The sequence below is a fragment of the Odocoileus virginianus genome, chromosome 23 (assembly GCF_023699985.2).
Source record: "Odocoileus virginianus isolate 20LAN1187 ecotype Illinois chromosome 23, Ovbor_1.2, whole genome shotgun sequence".
NCBI classification, from domain to species: Eukaryota; Metazoa; Chordata; class Mammalia; order Artiodactyla; family Cervidae; genus Odocoileus; species Odocoileus virginianus.
In genome coordinates this window covers 2,628,799-2,646,837 of record NC_069696.1, presented here as the reverse complement: position 1 = coordinate 2,646,837, position 18,039 = coordinate 2,628,799, and positions in this window count along the sequence as shown.

The following is an 18,039-nucleotide window of genomic DNA, read 5'->3' as shown; positions in this document are numbered from 1 at the left end:
AGGGTAAAGCCAGGGATGGGGGAGGCGTGGTGGCGGGTGATGACCGGGGCCTTTGAATCACCCTGTTCATGGAAAGAGCTCATGGTTGAGGGCCACCGAGGCTGGGGAGATACTGGAAGGCTGCACCCCTTTAGCAAGAGAGGATAGGGATTGGACGGGGGTCTTCAAGGGTCTTGAGGATTGTGGAGGGAGGTGGGGCTAGGGTTGGGCTTCTGTTCCCCACACAGGTCCTGGCGTGCAACCAGCCAGAGGGTGGGAGCTGCGTCCAGCCCTGGACAGAGCCACCGGCCCTTTTCCTACTGGGGTTCACCCCTGGCACCTGACTGGTGTCATTCCCATTTCACAGATGAGAAAGTTGAGGCAGGGGGCAAGCTTAAGTGAGTTGCCCAAATGACGACAGCTAGTAAGCTGCAAAGCCAGAAGATAAAGTCGGCCAGAGTCCAAAGCCGGTGCTTGCAACTTCTGCATGACCCGTTGTAGAAGTGAGATTTTCATGAATCGAGTGAGCTTGCTCTAGGCCAAAGGTACCTAGTAGAATCATTTCAATAGCACTCACTCACAGTGGAGGCTGCGGCCAACATGGGGAAGTTTTCTAGGATGAGGCCTGCTGCTCAGGGCCTTTGCTGAGACCCCATGCCTTCCCCTCCAACTGTAAGCTCCGGCCTTGGCCTGGGTCCCCACCTCTAGTCCATGGAGTCCACCTGCCTTCTGCCCACTGCTTAGTTCACCTGGATGATGCTTTGGTTAGGATTTTTGCCAAACCTTGCATGTCCATTTTGTCCTCTCAGAATCCTTGAAGCCCAGTGGTCTTCTGTGAATACTTTCATCTGGTAAAATGTGGGGAGTAGGGGACGGAAGACGTGAACTTCCACTCCGCCATCGGCCTCACCCTTGGGCCCCCAGCCTCCTGGCCTCCCATCCCCATCATCTGCACCACCGTTTCATCCACAAGGAAAGATCAGAACCCAGTGGGTACAGAGCAGGTCAACTATATAAGCCCTGTTAGAAATTACTTTAAATATATATATACACACATATACATAATTTTTAAAAAGGATCTCTCTGCAAAGTAGGATGGTCTTGAATAATCAAAAACAGAACTGTCAAAAATGGACTTTCACGCTGGACTTCCAGGTAGATTGCGTATATTTACCCTTTCAACATCCAGGAGCGGTGGAGACATCCCCTCACCTGTGGCCACTTTGGAATCTTGTGTTCATGCTGCTGCTGCTTGGACTTCAGGAAGAGGCAGCCCGTCAGATGGTGAGAAGTTAGTTTGAGATGAGTGAACCCTTGCCTCGGTTGATTGGAGAGGCGCACATGAGCAGGGGGCCAGAATCTCTGCAGATTTCTTCCTGAAACCCACCTGCTTTGGGACCCCTTTGGAGGAGAGATTAAACCATCACAGGGTGCTTGCCGAGTATCACCAAATGCAGTGAACCTCTTTAGATTCGCCTCATTCCAGATTCTTGTGCAGAATCTCTGGTGGTTAGCGTCTTACAAAGCAAAGGGTTTTGGAATGCAGGATGCCTGGATTTAAATCCTGACTCCACCACTTGCTAGCTGTGTGACCTTGTAAAATTTCTGAACCTCTCCAAACCTCATCTGCAAAATGAGGCCATTACCATGCAGGGTTATTCTATATGAGCGACGATATATGCAAAGGGCTGGGTGCAGAACACAATACAGTCTTTGCTCAGAAACACGTTGAAAATTGCTCAACCAATTCAAGGAGGACAGACCCAGAGTGAGAAAGACCATCTCTCAGCTCAAGGATGGGAGAGACACGTGGACTTCTACTTCCTAACTGTCGGCCACCCGAGTGTATATTGTGATGGCTGCTAACATATGCAGAAGCAGGCAGCTCGGATTCCTAAAATATTCTGAAAACCAGTAATAGCTTTGGTATCGTCCCCTGTTAAATATAAAACTTAAGTAATTCGTTCTATTAAAAAGCCTGGGTCTTATTTTTATCGCGTGATGTGATGAGGCCCTGTTCTAAATGCGCCTCCTGGGCCTGTCACCATAGCAACCCTGCTGTGCTCATATGGCCATAGATTTTTCCTGAAGGCTAATTAAGTTGACAACTGCTAGGGCTTCTTGGTTTACCAGATTTGCACCTGACCCTTCTCCTGGGGCTTAGGGACCCCTATGGATGTGAAGTGATAGAGAAAAAGAGTAACAGGTGGAGGAGGCCTCTCCGTGGACCCCTCTTTCAAATAGTTGCCCAGCAGCCTCTGGGACTGTCAATCACTCTCTCTGGATGAGCCAAGAGTTGGTGGAGGTGAGCGGAGGGAAAAAATGCTAATGTCCATCTCCTTCCATGACAGGCCTTGTCTCTGGCGGGGTTGGGGGACCAGGTACCAGGCAGTAGACATTGATCAACTTTGACCTGCCTGATGGAACCCCTTCTATCACAACCAGGTGGGTTGCTTTCTATGTGCCGTGTGCTTAGTCAGTCGTGTCCAGCTCTTTGCAACCCCATGGACTGTAGCCCGCCAGGCTCCTCTGTCCATGGGATTTCCCAGGCAAGAATACTGGAGTGGGTTGCCATTTCCTTCTCCAGGGGGTCTTCCCAACCCAGGGATTGAGCTAGTGTCTCCAGTGTCTCCTTCATTGCAGGCAGATTTTTTTATCTGCTCAGCCATCAGGGAAGCCCTGTTGCCTTTTATGCCTCCTAGTTATCACTTCATGAATTTCAAACACCCTAGGAGTGACCATAACGGAAAGCACAGAAAGCTCACCTCGATTGTCAAAAGTGCTGTTTACTTGAATTTTGACATTTGCTTTTGAAAAAAATTAACACTTGCCTTTTTCTATAGATAATTTGGAAAATGCAGAAAGTTATCAGGTAGAAAATGACACAGCTATGTTGAGCATCTGCGGTGGTCTTTCTGAGTTACCTGGGCCGCGGGACTGCGCTTCCTTTGCACTCTCCCCCGCTCTTGCTCAGACACCTGTGTGCTCACACCGGCTGTGCAGAGGTTTGCTCAGGGGGCTTGGCTTGATGGGTCAGAGGTGGGCTCAGGCTGAGGGGAGGGACTAGCAAGAACCCTGCCCAAAGCTGACATCTAGGGCCCGTGACACTTGCTACAGATAGGAAGATTCAAGAGAGAGAAAACATTTCCAAGGACATCCCTGATGGTTCAGTGGTTAAGACTTTGCCTTCCAATGCAAGGGGTGTGAGTTCGATCCCTGGTCAGGGAGATAAGATCCCACATGCTGAAAGCGCAGGTGGAGCTTCACCACACTGTAAGTGCCCTCTAGTTATTTCTGGAAGCCCAGAGTGAGCCTTACACATGTGGGTGAGCATGTGGCTGCTCCTGCCTGGGACCACTGCAGGGGACCTGCCCGGAGTCCCATCCGTCAGCCTTCCACCTCCTGCTTACAGCCAGTGGGTATTTCTTTTCCCGCCAACGCTGAAGACCCAAAGTCCTCAAGGAGCCAGTGCTGCTTCATGTTCTGCTTCAAAACCAGGACGAGTACCTGGGTCCCCGCCTACAGTGATGCCTGTTAGAGAAGTGCCTAACTAGAACTATTGATCCCTGCACCCTGGGGATTCCTCTTTGGGGTTTTATTTCCAGATTCCTCGTTCGATATGGGTGAAGCCCAGAGGCGGTATTCTCTTTTCCTCCAGGATGGATCCTTTCTTGGGAGGCCCTTCAACACTTAGGCAGGTGGACTTCTGCTGGGCCAGACCACTGGTGATCTTCATGCAGGAATTCAGACTGTAACCCTGCTCTTCTTCCAGCCATCCCTCACTGGGGACATCCCACCCTGTTCAGCTTTGTGTCCTGGTGGTCCAAGGATTTGCAGAGTCCTCTGGATGGGGACACATCCTCCTCTCCACCGCAGAAATCACCACCTTGGGTCACAGGGCTTCCTGGTCTGTTCCTTCAGCCCGAGCCTCATCCTCCTGCATCTCCCAGCCTACCTCCGCTTCTTTCTCTCCTTCTGGCTCTCCTCTCCCCTGATCCTCTGCCCTCTCCCCCTGACTATTATTCTCCAGCCACACTCACAAGCCTAGAGGGTTCGCCAGCTGCCAAGGAGGCGGCACCTCAGGGCTGGCTGACCACCGTGGCCACACATCTCAGCTGAATTTGCAAAGGGGCAGAGGAGTCAGATAACCTTCTGGAGCCTCAGAACGTAAGGGGTTTTGGCTCTGCTCAGAGTTGTGAGGTTCTCAGGTTTGCCTTTCATGATCATCGTCTAATAATACCTACTGCGTGCTGAGGAGGGCATGCATCCTGCCAGCCACCGTGCAGAGTTATGTAAAAGACTCGGCCTGTGGTGGCAGGCTCCCCAGTGTGGCAGGACAGGCCCTCCGCGTCCTGACCTCCACTGGCCTCTGCGGCTCCATCCCCTGCCTCTCCTTTGGGAGATTTTACTGAAATGGCCCACGGCCCTCGAGGCCCACTTTGTGCTCCTTCTGCCTGAGTGTTTTCACTTAAACTGTCAGCTCTTTGCCTGACGGATGGCTTCCCATCTTTAAAGGCTCCGCTGAAATGTCACCACCGGAAGCTATCATTGACAACCTTCCACCTGTCCCCAAGCTGGACTAGGTACCCCTGGCTCCCCTCCTCCCACCATCTCTTCAGTACTGTTTTGTATGTTTCTCTATCGCTGCCTTCACCAGCTTATAGCGTCATGATCTGATTCGGTAATCATTCTGATGGGGAGGTCCTGACGGTAGCAATGGAGCTGTATTCATCACCGTGTGTTCAGAACCTAGCCCAGTGCCGGCTGCATAATGTCTGAATCAACGTTGTTCAATTAAAGGCTTGGAATCTGTGGATTTCACTAGATGAGCGATTCTCTAACACATTCCAAGCCCTCTGTGTGTGGGGGAGGGGTGTGATCCATTTTGATGGGGCATTTTAGTTTGTAAAACCACTTTAAAAGTATTTTTATTTATTTATTTGGCTGCACAAGTACACTGAGAGATGATTATCCTCAAGCCAAATGCTGCTCAATACCTAACAAATATTAAAAGAAAACCCCCAAAGGATTTATGTGTTTCCAAGTATAAAATTCTCTCCAGGAAAAAAGCTCAAGAATATGCATAAAAATACAAGACCATTCAGACCCCAACAGGGCAAATTTCAAATGTTTGGCATACGATAAAAACTTACCATTGGCTTCCCTGGTGGCTCAGTGGGTGAAGAATCTGTCTGCCAATGCAAGAGACATGGGTTCAATCCCTGATCTGGGACGATCCCATATGCCATGTGCAGATCACTAAGCCCCGTGTACCACAACTATTGGGCCTGTGCTCTAGAGTCTGGGAGCTGCAACTACTGAGCCCACGTGCCCACAGCTACTGAAGCCCGAATACCTAGAGCCTGTGCTCCGCAACAAGAGAAGCCACTGCAATGAGAGGCCCATGCACTGAAACCAGAGAGGAGCCCCACTTGCCACAACCAGAGCAAAGCCCATGCAGCAACGAAGATTCAGCACTGCCAAAGATAAATAAATAAATAAAAATTATTTTTTAAAATAATGGCTCTATTAAAAAAAAATAAATTACCAGTAATACAAAGAAGCAGGACAAGTGTAAGGCATAAGAAAAAAAAAATGGTAAAGGTAGAAACTATCCCCAAACTGACACAGGTATTAGCATTATCAGACAACCACATTCAAAGAGTTATTATAATTCTATGTTATATGTTCAAAATGCTAGAGGAAAAAAATAAAAAATGCTACGTGGAGACATAGAAGATATAAAAAAGACCCAAAATGAACTTACAGAGATGAAAACACAACACTTAAGATGAAAAATGCACTGGATGGGATCAATGACAGATGAAACAATACAGAAGAAAAAGATCAGTAAAATCAAAGATGTAGCAATAAAGACTATTCAAAATAACCATAGAGAGAAAAGACAGCTTTTAAAATGTACAGAACATCACTAAAGCAACTTAATATATGTAGAATTTGAGTCTCTGATGAGGGGAAGGGACAAAAAATATTTGCTAAAATAATGCTTAAAATTTTCCAAATTCAAACTCTACAGTCATAGATCCAAGAAGCTCAATAAACCCCAAGCATAAGAAATATAAAGAAAACTATAACGCCATCATAGAGAAGGAAATGGCAACCTACTCCAGGATTCTTCTCTGGGAAGTCCCATGGACAGAAGAGCCTAGAGGGCTACATACAGTCCATGGGGTCACAGAAAATCGGATACACCTTAGCAACTGAACAACAAATTATGCCACCATAATCAGATTACTGGGTGGCTCAGACAGTAAATAATCCATGGGCTATATAGTCCATGGGGTCCCAAAGAGTAGGATGTGACTGAGTAACTAACTTATTTATGGTCATATAGGATAAAAAATCATGACAATGGATGCTGCCTGGGAAAAATCCACTGTAAATTTAATATAAAAATGCATAAAAAACAAATCAAAATAAAGCTGGAATGTCTATATTAATGTCAGTCATAGTAGATTCCATTTTAAGAATAGCATAAAAATAGAGATGGTTGTTTCAAAATGGAAAAAAGATGTTAATTAAGAGGACACAAAAACCATAAATCATTATGCACTTGACATAAGAATTTTAGGGAAATGAAGTAAAAGCTGATATGACCACAGAGAGAAATAGACAAGTCCACAATTACAGCCAAGGATTATAATACCCTCTTGGAATCATTCATGGAACAAGGAGATTGAAAAGCAAGTAAGGATGGAGAAGACCTGCACAATCATATCAACCAACATGACCTGGAGGACATTTGTAAAGCTCTTCATCCCACAATAGCTGAATACTCTTATTGTCAGGTACATTTTAATAGTACACAAGAGAGATTATATTATGGGCCAGAAAACAAGTATTGGTAGGATCCGAGTCATATAAAGTATGTTCTCTGATAACAGTAAAATTAGAAATCAATAACATAAAAATCTGGAAGAACCTCAAATGTTCGAAAACTAAATCACACAGTTCTAAGCAATCCATGGGTAAAAGGAAAAATCTGAAGGGAAATTTAAAAGTGTTTTGAACTGAATGAAAGGATAATACAACTTGCCAAAAGTGTACAGAATTCTATCAAAGCAGTATTTAGAGGAAAATGTATAGCACTGAATACCTGTATTTGAAAAGAAGAAAGATTTCAAATCAATGATTTCAGCTTTGTTTTCCAAAAACTAGAAAAAAAGAACAGTAAATTAAACCCAAACTAAGAAAAAGAAAGGGAACAATAAAGATTAGAGAGATCAGTAACATAGAAAACAGGGGGGTGGGGGAAGAGAAAATCAATTAAACTAAAAGTTGATTTTTTAGAAGGTAAATAAAATTAATAACCTCTAGTAAAGTCATCAGGAAAATAAGAGAGAAAATGCAAATTACCAATGTCAGGAATAAAAGAGGTAACATCCCTACAGATTTTGCAGATATTAAAAGGATAATAAGGAGTATTATGAACAACTTCATGACAATAAATTTGCCAATTTCATTGAAATGGACACATTCTTTGAAAGATTCAGACTACCAAAGCTCACTCAAGTAGAAATAGATTAGCTGAATAGCCCTATATCTAGTAAAAATTTTATAATTGAAAATTTTCCCAATAAGAAGACTTTGGGCTCAGATGGCTTCACTAGCAAATTCTACTAAATATTTAAGGAAGATACAATGTCAAACTCTTGCAGAAAATTGATAGAAAGAAAAACTTACCAACTTATTCTGTGCCACCAGCATTACCACTTACAAAACTTGATAGACATTACAGTAGAAAAAAAATTCTGTAGACCAATATCCCTCATGAATGGATGCAAAAATTCTTAAGGAAGTTTTAGCAAGTCAATTATAATAATATATAGCAACAATAACCATCATGATAGTGTGGGGTTTATCTCAATAATTCAATCTTGGTTTAACACTAAAAAATCAATCATCATAATTCATTGACTCATTGAACAATGCAATTCACTTAACAAACTGAAACATAATGGTTATCTCAATATAAGCAGAAAAAAAATGTGTCAAAATCAACAACCATTTCTTGAACAAGTAAGGATAAACTGGACCTTCCTCAGCTTGATAAACGGCATCTATGAAAAAGCTGTGCTAACTTTATACTTAGTGGTGAAAACTGAATGCTTTTACCCTAATATCAGGAGCAAGGCAAACATGCTTTCTCTTTCACTTCTACCCAGTGAGAGCTTCTAACCAGTGCAGCTAAGCAAGAAAAAGTAAAAGGTAACCAGGTTGAAAAGGAGTTATCAAAATGGTCTTTATTTGCAGATGACATTATATTGTAGGTAAAAAAATCTCAAGAAGTAAAACACACACACACACACACACACAACACAAACATATAAACTATTAAAATTAACGAGCAAGTTCCAAAAGGCTATAGGATACAATATCTGGGTACTAAAATTGATTGTATTTCTATGAACTAACAGTGAATAGCTTGCAAATAAAACTAAGAAAATAATTCCATTCACAATAGGACCATAAAGAGTATATTTAACTAATGATAAACTAGGAATAAATATAACTAATGACATTCAAGACTTGTACACTGAAAAAGCAAAACACTGCTGAAAGATCTAAATAAGTGGATAAACATTCCATGACTATGGATCCCTAAGAAAATAAAAGGAATCACAGACCTGGAAAAGTATTTGCAAATCATATATCTGATAAAGAACTTATACTAAGAATATATAAAGATCTCTTACTACTCAATTATAAGGAGACAAATAGCCCAATTAAAAACAGGCAAGAGATTTTAGTGTGTGAGTTACCAAAGATGTATAAGAGCCGAAAAGCAAATGAAAGGATGCTTAAGATGCTCAAGTCATTATAGAAACACAAATTCAAATTACAAGATAACTCTTCACACCCATAAGAATGACTCTAAAATTAAAAAAGAAAAGACAATAAGGAGAGTCTGTGAGAGTCTGAGAAAAAATGGAACCCTTAACATTGCTGGTGGGAACGTAAAATGACGCAATCTTGCAAACTAGATGACAGATCCCCCCAAAGTTAAACATAAAGAGAAATTAAAATACATGTCCATAGAAAGATTTGTGTATGAATATTCATAGCAGTATCATTCACAGTTGTCCCAAAGTGGAAACCATCCAATGTCCATCAATTGGTGAATGTGTAAACAGCATGTGGTTTGTTCTTACAAAGGAATACTATTTGGCAATAAACTGTTACAAAGTACTGATACATGCTACAAAATAGAAGAACCTTGAAAACCCTATGCTAAGTGAAAGAAGACAAATAAAAAAATATCACTTGATATGTGACTCTACCTGAGATGTCCTTAAAAGGCAAATCTATAGAGACAGAGCAGATAACTGATTGCCTGGGGATGGGGGCTAGAAAGGGGAATTACAGCAAATGTACATGAGGAATCCTTTAGAGATGATGGTAATGTTCTAATATTGAATTGTGATGATGGCTCTCTAAATTACTGAAGTTCTTTGGATTTTACCCTTACAAAGCATAAATTCTATGGTATGCAAATTATACCTCAGTAAACCTGTTTTCTCTTTTAAAAGAGGGCTTCTTATTGAAGGTGATAATTTGCCTCTAAAATTTATAGGAAATGTAGAGGACGTCACTGGTGGTCCAGTGGCTAAGACTCTGAGCTTCAGTGCAGGGGGCCTGGGTTCGACCCCTAGTCAGGTCCCCAGATTTGTTCCCTGATTAGGGAACTGGATTCCACAGGCCACAGCTAGGAGCCTGTATGCCGAAACTAAAGACCCCAGGTGCTGTAATCAAGACTCGGTGCAGCAGAATAATTAAAAACTTAGGAAATATATGTCTAAAATTTATAGGAAATGTAAAGTTTCTTGTAATAGCCAAAAAAAATTTTTTTTGAAAGAACAAAGTTGGAAAACTTAACACCAGCTGATTTCAACACTTTAAAGCTATAGAAGTCAAGAGAGGGTGGTATTGGCTTGAGACAGACACATTGAATGGTGGAACTGAATGTAGACCAGAAACAGATTCACACATGTAAAAACGACTGATTTCCTCAGAGATGCTAAGGTGATTCCTATTTATTTGGGGTTTTACTGTTACTGTCATTTAGGGGGATGTGCCTCACCTGAAACTCACTTTCAGGGCAGGAGAGACATCAAGCTCCATGGTGGTCAGAGTGCTGTCCCTAATAAAAGACTCCACTAGTGCTTACAGAACTGCTGCTATCAGCCAGTGCTCAGGGATCGTCCCTCAACTACCTCAGCCTCAACTCTTGGCCTTTCTAGCTATTCTGCACTTTGACCTAGAGGCTCTGCTATATAATTACAGTGCCCAAGCTAATTGAGAAATGGGAGAGGAAACTATAGCATACAGCAAGGTCCCCTGGATTCAATAGAAGGGATGCAAACATCAGATGGAAACTGGACTTGGCGACTCTGAGATCCTGTGGTTCTAGAAATGTACAAGTGCACTGTTCATGTTAGTCAATTCAGAGTGTCACATGTGGCCATATACCTATCAGTCTACTGTGACAAGCAATGTCAGCCAGCTACTCAACAGACTTCCTTTCTTTCTGCTTTCACATGCAGTGGTGTATGCATGTAGTGTGAGGAGTGGCAATCCTTTGGTGACCATGAAGCCAAGAAGACTGCAGGAGGCTGAACAAGAGCCTGACACTGTTGAGCTGCGGAATTAAGTGGCCCTGAAATCTCCTGCATCTAGACAGTGAAATAAATCTCATTATTGGAGCAACTTTAAGTTGGGTGGTATGTTTTGCTCTCTTTCCTTAGACGGAGGCAAACACAAATTTCTAGGTCCTCCTAGTGTACAGATCCCAGACTGAGACCAGAGAGACATCTTTTAGCTGTCCTTGTATTTAGGTGGGAGGTCGCCAGCCTCTACAATGGGCCCCTTGGCTGGCTTTTCCCCATACTGAATCAGGACAGGTCCCTGTGACCCGCGGAGTATGGCAGATGTGAAGGTGTATGAGGTCTGATGCTGGGTCATGAAAAGATGGTGGCTCCCATTTGGGTCTCTTGGTTTGCTCTGCCCCAGCCACGCTGTGAGGACACTCAAGCTGCACTGTGGAGAGGCCACGTGGAAAAGAGCTGAGGCCTCCAGCCAACAGCCGTGCCAGCTCTTCAGGCACGTGGGTGCAGCAGCTCCTCCACTTTCAGCCAAGCCTCGGATGAAAGCAGCTCTGGCTGACCTCTGACTCCACCTCGTGAGAAACCGTGGCCAGGCCACTCTTAACTTTCCTGACCCCCAGAAACAATGGAAGATGATCCATATATGTTTATTTATTGAGTTAAGGGTTGATTGGTTTAATTATTTGTTTCTATACATAAAGTGAAATTTACCATTTCAACTGTTCTTAAGTGCACAGTTCAGTGGCATTAAGTACATTCACTTTGTTATGAAACCTCTACCACCATCCATCTCCACCGAGTTTTTCATCTTTCCAAACTGAAACTCTGTACTCATTAAACAATAACTTCTCACTCCCTCCCAGGTCTTGGGAACCAACCACCATGTCTACCTTCTCCAAGAATCTGGGTACTCTGGATATCTTAATCACACAGTATTTGGATCAACATTTAAGTCACTAAATTTGGAGTGAATTTGTTGCAATGAATACAGGGAGAAAGACTTGTTACAATAGGACTCAAATTCTACTCCTCAGCACTTGGTCACAAATGCTTTCCTTGCAGCTACTCAAAGCCCCACTTGATTTCCTAAATTTCACCCAGAAATGATTCAAACAGAAATTTTTCTTCATTCTGCACCCAGCCCATCTGTCCAGGTGCTCCTCCTGGCCCCTGTTCTAAAAGCAACTATTGCCCACTCTCCAGCTCTTCCTGGTCTTCCTTTCCTTCTCCTGTCTTTCTATCTTTCAGTCTTGCCTCTAAACGTATAAAGGTTTTTCAAAACAAGGCCCTCATAGAATTAAATTGCTCGGGAGTAGGAGTCAGGGCAAACTCCATCCTGAGGGCCGAACTGGAGCATCTGCCTGTTTTTGTGTTGATGTTGGCGTTTGTCTACCTGCTATCTGTGTCTCCTTTTGGACTACAGAACTGATTAGTTGTGACAGAGATCGGATGGCTCGAAAAGCCTAAAATACATGCTACTTGACCCTCAATAGAAACAGCTTGCAACCCCAGACTTAGGGCTTCTGATATTTTACATGTGTAGCAAAACTCCAGCGGAGAATGAATCATGACTGCCTTTGTGCGGCATTCACCTTCCAGTCCAGGGAGTCTGTTCCTCTGTGGTCCTTACCTACCATTCTACAGATATTAGCTCATTGCAGCCCCCCGACTAATTCAGCTTTTCTGTTTTGTTGATACTGGAGTTCTCAATCCACATGCAGGGTTGCAAGGTGGGCGCATGGCTGTTTCTATTTTCTGCCCCCACGTCCCATCCTCCTTCCTCCCTCCCCTTCCGGCCCTATCTCTCTCCCTTCCTTCACTTCCTCTCCTCCCTCCTCCTTCCTTCTCCCCCTTCCTTCCCCCTCACCTCTTTCCCTCTTCTCCCTGCCCCTTCTCTCCCCCTTCCTTCCTTCCCTGCCCCTCTCTCCTTCCCTCTCTCCATCCTCTCTCTCTCTCTCTCCCTCCCCTCCCTGCCCCCTTTCTCTCTCCTCCCTCCCGTCTTTCCGTCCTTCCACTAAGGATGAGGGAAGAGACAAAAATATCTTAATTCATTCCTTAGGAATTGAGAAACCATGCAAGGAGCTGGGAAATTTTTATTCTAGAAGTGCATGCACATGCACACCCGCACACGTGTGTGCGTACACACACACAGGCACGCACACACACACGCGTTACACACACCCTCACACAGCAAACCAGGCCAAGTCAGTCTGGTGTGGAGATGTCATACCCTGAGCCATAATCACAGGGCACTTCTCAGCTCTGGCCCTTCGAGAGGAAGAGGAACAAGGGTAATTCCAGCTATTACAGGCTCCTGGGCACCAAATGACATGCTCTGCTGTAAATTGTATATAATCAGGGAGGAAGACTTTTATTTGTCTGTGGTTATGAATGGAACTTTTCCTTCCTCTCGTCTAGGAGGAAAGGAACGGGTTTAGATCAGTCCGGGGGAGTTTCCTTGGGCTGAGGTGACCAGAACTCTCTCTCTGGGTATGAACAGGGCCCCTGTCCTATATTCAGGATGTGTGTAAACAGAGAATCTCATGTCTCTTTTCTTAACCAAGATTTCCCTTCTCCTCACCACACAGTTTCTGTCCCTAGGACGAAGCACGTTTACTGGAAGGTAGTGGAGATTTTCAGATGCTTAAAAGTGATGGAGACAGAATATAAGCACCTGTTCGACCTATAACATTTTTGCAACTTTACCTACATGGTCTCTGCCCTGTGGGAGCTCACGGTTTTGAAGGGGAGACCAATTATTTATAGGAAAATGCTGAATTGCAGAGGAAAGATCCCCTGGAGAAGGGGACGACTACTCACTCCAAGGTTCTTGCCTGGAGAATCCCATGAACAGAGGAGCCTGGCAGGCTATAGTCCATGGGATCACAAAGAGCTGGACATGACTGAGTGACTTATACACACACACACACAGACCATTGAGAGGCGCATGTCGGGGGGTACCATCACATATTGCACACATGTTTTTCTGGGCTGGGGCAGGCTGAACAACGTCCCCTAGACTAAGCTTTTGGAGATGAACCTTCCAGAGGTGACTGGTGATGTCTGGCAGGGGGGAGACAGTGGCAGTTGGAGGTGGGATTGTCCCCAGGATTCTTTCATTCCAGAACTCTCCTTTAACAGATTCTTTCCCAACCCCATACGGGGCAGGACACCAAGAAAGTGGAGTGACGGGTGGACCTATGTTCATTAGGGAAATAGTCTTCTGGAGCAAAAACAGGAATTGCATCCACAAAGCAATTAGAAAACCAGACAGAAGAGCATCCATTTCTGAACTGTGTGGTACACAGAATGGGGAGTTCCCAAGTGGAGGAGCATGGTCTGGAAATCAGAGAAGGCCGGGCTGAGCTCTGAGGAGTGGAGTGGGTGGGGAGGAGGGGGCAGGGCGCGGCGGGGGGATCGCAGCCCCTCTACCCACAAACTGAAGCCACCAGTTACCTGGTCCTCACCAGCACTGTTCCTTTAGTTTTCCCTGGGTGCATTTTTCCTTTTAGCATCTGAGGCTATTTACTTGTTTCATTCTGAGTTTATCACTTGTATCAGTTGATCTCTGTCACATATGATTTTATCAGTTACTTTTTGCCGCTACTTTTCTACTTCTGTAACATTTTCATTATGTGATCTATTTATTTCTCAATCCCATTTTATTTCCTATTTATCTCTATTTATCACCTATCTACTATCAGCCATCTATCTATCATCTATCAATCATCTATCATCTATTTTTCTATCGTCTATCAAACCGTCTATTTCTCCCTCCTAATTCATCTTCATTCTGTTTTTATTATCTTGTCCTTTCTCCTTCATGTCTAAACAGTTACTTATGTCTTAATTCAGTCTTTCATCCTTATTATTCCTCCTATTTCTCCTCTTTATCCCCTCCATTCTTTCCCCACCCTTATTTCCACACAATCACACAATAGTTATCTTCTTTCAATGTCTACATTCCTTCCTGCCTCCAACTATTTGTTTTCATCTCATTAGTTAGTAGTAACAAGCAAGAATACTGGAGTGAGTTGCCATTCCCTTTTCCAGGGGATCTTCCTGACCCCAGGATCAAACCCAGGTCTCCTGCGTTGCAGGCAGATTCTTAACAGTCTTGAGGCACCAGGTTAACCTATAACAAGCAAACTTTTGTGCCAGGCAATGTTATAACTGTTCTACTTACATTCATTCACTTCACCCCCAGGACACTGTGAGGCAGTTGACTCTCACTGTCCCCATTTGGAGGAGACCCAGCCACAGAGAGGTTTATACGATGCCTAAGCTCTCCAGCTGTCAGATAGCAGTGCCAAGGATCAGGCCTCCAGAATCTGCTGTGACCACTGCTTGCCAGCCCTCAAGAAGCTCCACAGTCCCTCAGCTTGCTAGAGCCCCACCCTGCCCGCTGGGTTGATGCAGACTCCATCATCACGGGGGCTCCTCACTCTGCAGGGCAGGACCGAATCCTGGGAGTTTTGTGCATAACAGAATGCTTAGGAGACAGGCCCTTCTGGTCTTTGGTCCACTTGGCAGAGCTGATAGGTTCACTTGGGAACAGGAGTCATTTTGGAGGCTCGTAGCCCTGGGAGCTCTAGCGCCTGGGGTCATGCTTCCAGGAGGCAGCACCATCACCCTCTCTGAGTTCCTTACTAGTCTGGGAACCAGAGATCACTGATTCTTCAAAGTCTGGGGGACTCTCCTGCCCTGCTCCGTTCTCTCTGATGGCTCAGTTTCAGCTCCCACTGTCCCCAGGGGTCTCCCCCTCCCAAGTGAATCGCGACCTTGAGTTGGGAATTTCTAGATGGAAGTCAGGAAGGAGGGTTGTCTACAGGTAACTTGCTTTTGGCCTCACTCCCCATGCTGCATCAATGAGGGAACACAATGTCTGCACCATCTAGGAATGCAAGAAGGCAATACAGAGGGAAGAAGACAAAGTTGATCATCTCAGTAAATAATCCTGGTGCACGTCCTGCTGTCCTGGATAGAGTGAGATGATCGTAGGCAGGAGGTGGCAGTAGGTCCTATTCTGTCCATGTCTCCACGCCTCTGGGCCTCTTAGGTTGCTTCTGTGTCCTGTTTCTCCTCACGTTATTCCTGCTTTTGTAGCTGGGGTGATCTTCTTGAAACACAGTTTCACCCCATGCACTTTCTCTTCAGAAATGTACAGAAGGATACTCTCTGTTCTGGAATTAGATCATGGTGATGGTTGTGTACCTTTGTGAGGATGGTAAAAACTTCCACTTTAAAAAGGTGAGTTTTATGGCATGTGAAACACAGCTCAACATTTAAAAAGAAGGCTATTGTCGCCCTCAGCCTTGGAGTTAAGTGCACAGCGTTCGAACTCCCTTGGTCTCTCCAGCCTTAATTCTTCCCACTCACCTTTCTTTTCACCACTCTCTGTTCTCCCTACCTCTGGTCCTGTCACTTCCTTGACCTAAAATCCTCTCCCCCTTCGGTTCATAAATCTCTGTCTCGTAGTTTCTTCAAGACCAGTTCGAGTTCGGCCTCCTTGATGGGCCTTTGACATCAGTCTTCACTGACATCTACCCTAGGCTCCCTTGCATGATCAACCTGTTCCTACTTCAGCATAAACTTTAGAAAACGGACCATTCCTTGAGTGAAGGGACTCTTTTCTTTTTCATCTTTGTGACTCTGAACCCCACAGTACCTGGCACAGAGGCCACCTTAAAAAGTGATAATAAATGCATTTTTCTAATCTCTAATTGATTCACATGTGCCTTTTTTTTTTTTTCAACTAGGTTGTAAGATCCTACAGGAAGTGTCCAAGTCTTCACCTGAGATTTAGCACTGGATCAGAACAGGATATCTGGTTGACCATTCAACTCCTTACTTACCTGATGGCTCAGCCGAGAAAGTCGCCCTTTCCTATTTCACTGGTGATGGGCGGGAAAGGGAGGATGCTGGACAGGCAGGGACAGTCCCCAGGATGCTGGCTGAATGGCGGTCGCTCCACCCTTAACCACAAATGGTTCATTGACCACCGCTTTGGCATCTACAGGGGCCTTTGGAAAGAGATATAGCAATTTCCCCCCTCGTGGCTTATTTTTAAAATCAGTGGCTGAGAATGCCTGCCAGAAGTGGGGTCAGACAGCTCTGAGCTGCCAGGTGGACGGAATGGGTGCTGTCTGAGAGGAGATGCAGTGGTTGGTCCTTAATTTCGACCTCTACTTCCCTGGAAGAGGAAGCTGGGCCAAAGCAAAGGAGTGGCTTACCCCAAACAGATCACAGCTTCCATGGTGATACAACCATCTAGCCAGGCAGTTTCCCCAGTCCTGAAGTTTGAAGACTGGGGCTGGGCCAGCCAGAGAGTTACTGGCCTTCCATTCACTCAACGAAAAAAAAAAAAAAAAAAGTTTTATTGAATTCTTACATGTGCCAAGCACTCTTCCAGGCACTAGGGATTGAAGTGTGGACTTGATATAGTTTCTGCCCTCCAGAGGCTCATAAATTAGCAGGAGAAGACGGAGAAGTACACATGTAAACACACTAGTAGGTAAATACATTAGAACAGTAAGTGCAACGATGGAGGTAGGGGCAAGAGAGAGCCCCTGGAGTCTTTGAAGAAGTGGCATCCGGGTTGAGACCTGGTGATGAATAAAGGTCAAAGGGCAAAGGAAAGAGGCATTCCAGACAGCAGACTGTGAAGTGTTCATGAGATGAAAGAAAATGCCTTGTCCACAGGTAGTTCAATTGTTTAAAGCAGGGGTCACCACACAGTGGCTCAAGAGACAAATTCAGCCAGCTGCTTGTTTTTGTAATTAAAGTTTTATTTTCACATAGTTCCACCCATGTATTTACATATTGCCCATGGCTGATTTGTGTTATAACTGGAGTTGAGTCTTTGTGACAGAGAACATGTGACCCTGAAAGTCTAAAATACTTACTATACTGGTCAAAAGAAAATGGTTTGGGGGGAGATTAGAGAGTGGCAGCAAGGCTGGGGAAGTGATGGGGAGGCAGACTATGAAAGGCCTTGTAACCAAGCTAAAGGGTTCACTTTTTAAATGCTAGGAGGGAGCAAGAGGAGAATAGTCAACCATATGTACTCAACATCTACCATTTCAGTTTCTCTTCCTTCATTCCTGATCTTTTACGTTTCTTCCTGAATCTCTAATGTCTGAAGAACTTCTTTTAGCAATATATTTAATGCAGGTCTTCTGACAACAAATTTTCTTAGTCTTTCTTCATCAGAGAATGTCTTTATTTCACTTAATTCCTGAAGATATTTTCACTGGGTATAGAATTTTGGACAGTCTTTTTCCACTTTCTCCTGCTTCCATGGTTTCTAATGAGAAACCTGCAGCCACTTATGTTGGTTTTACCTTGTGGCTATAGCATTGGTTTTTCCTGGCTACTTTCAAGAATTTTGTTTGCTTGTTTATTTTTAGCTTTCAGCAGTTTGATGTGTCTGGAT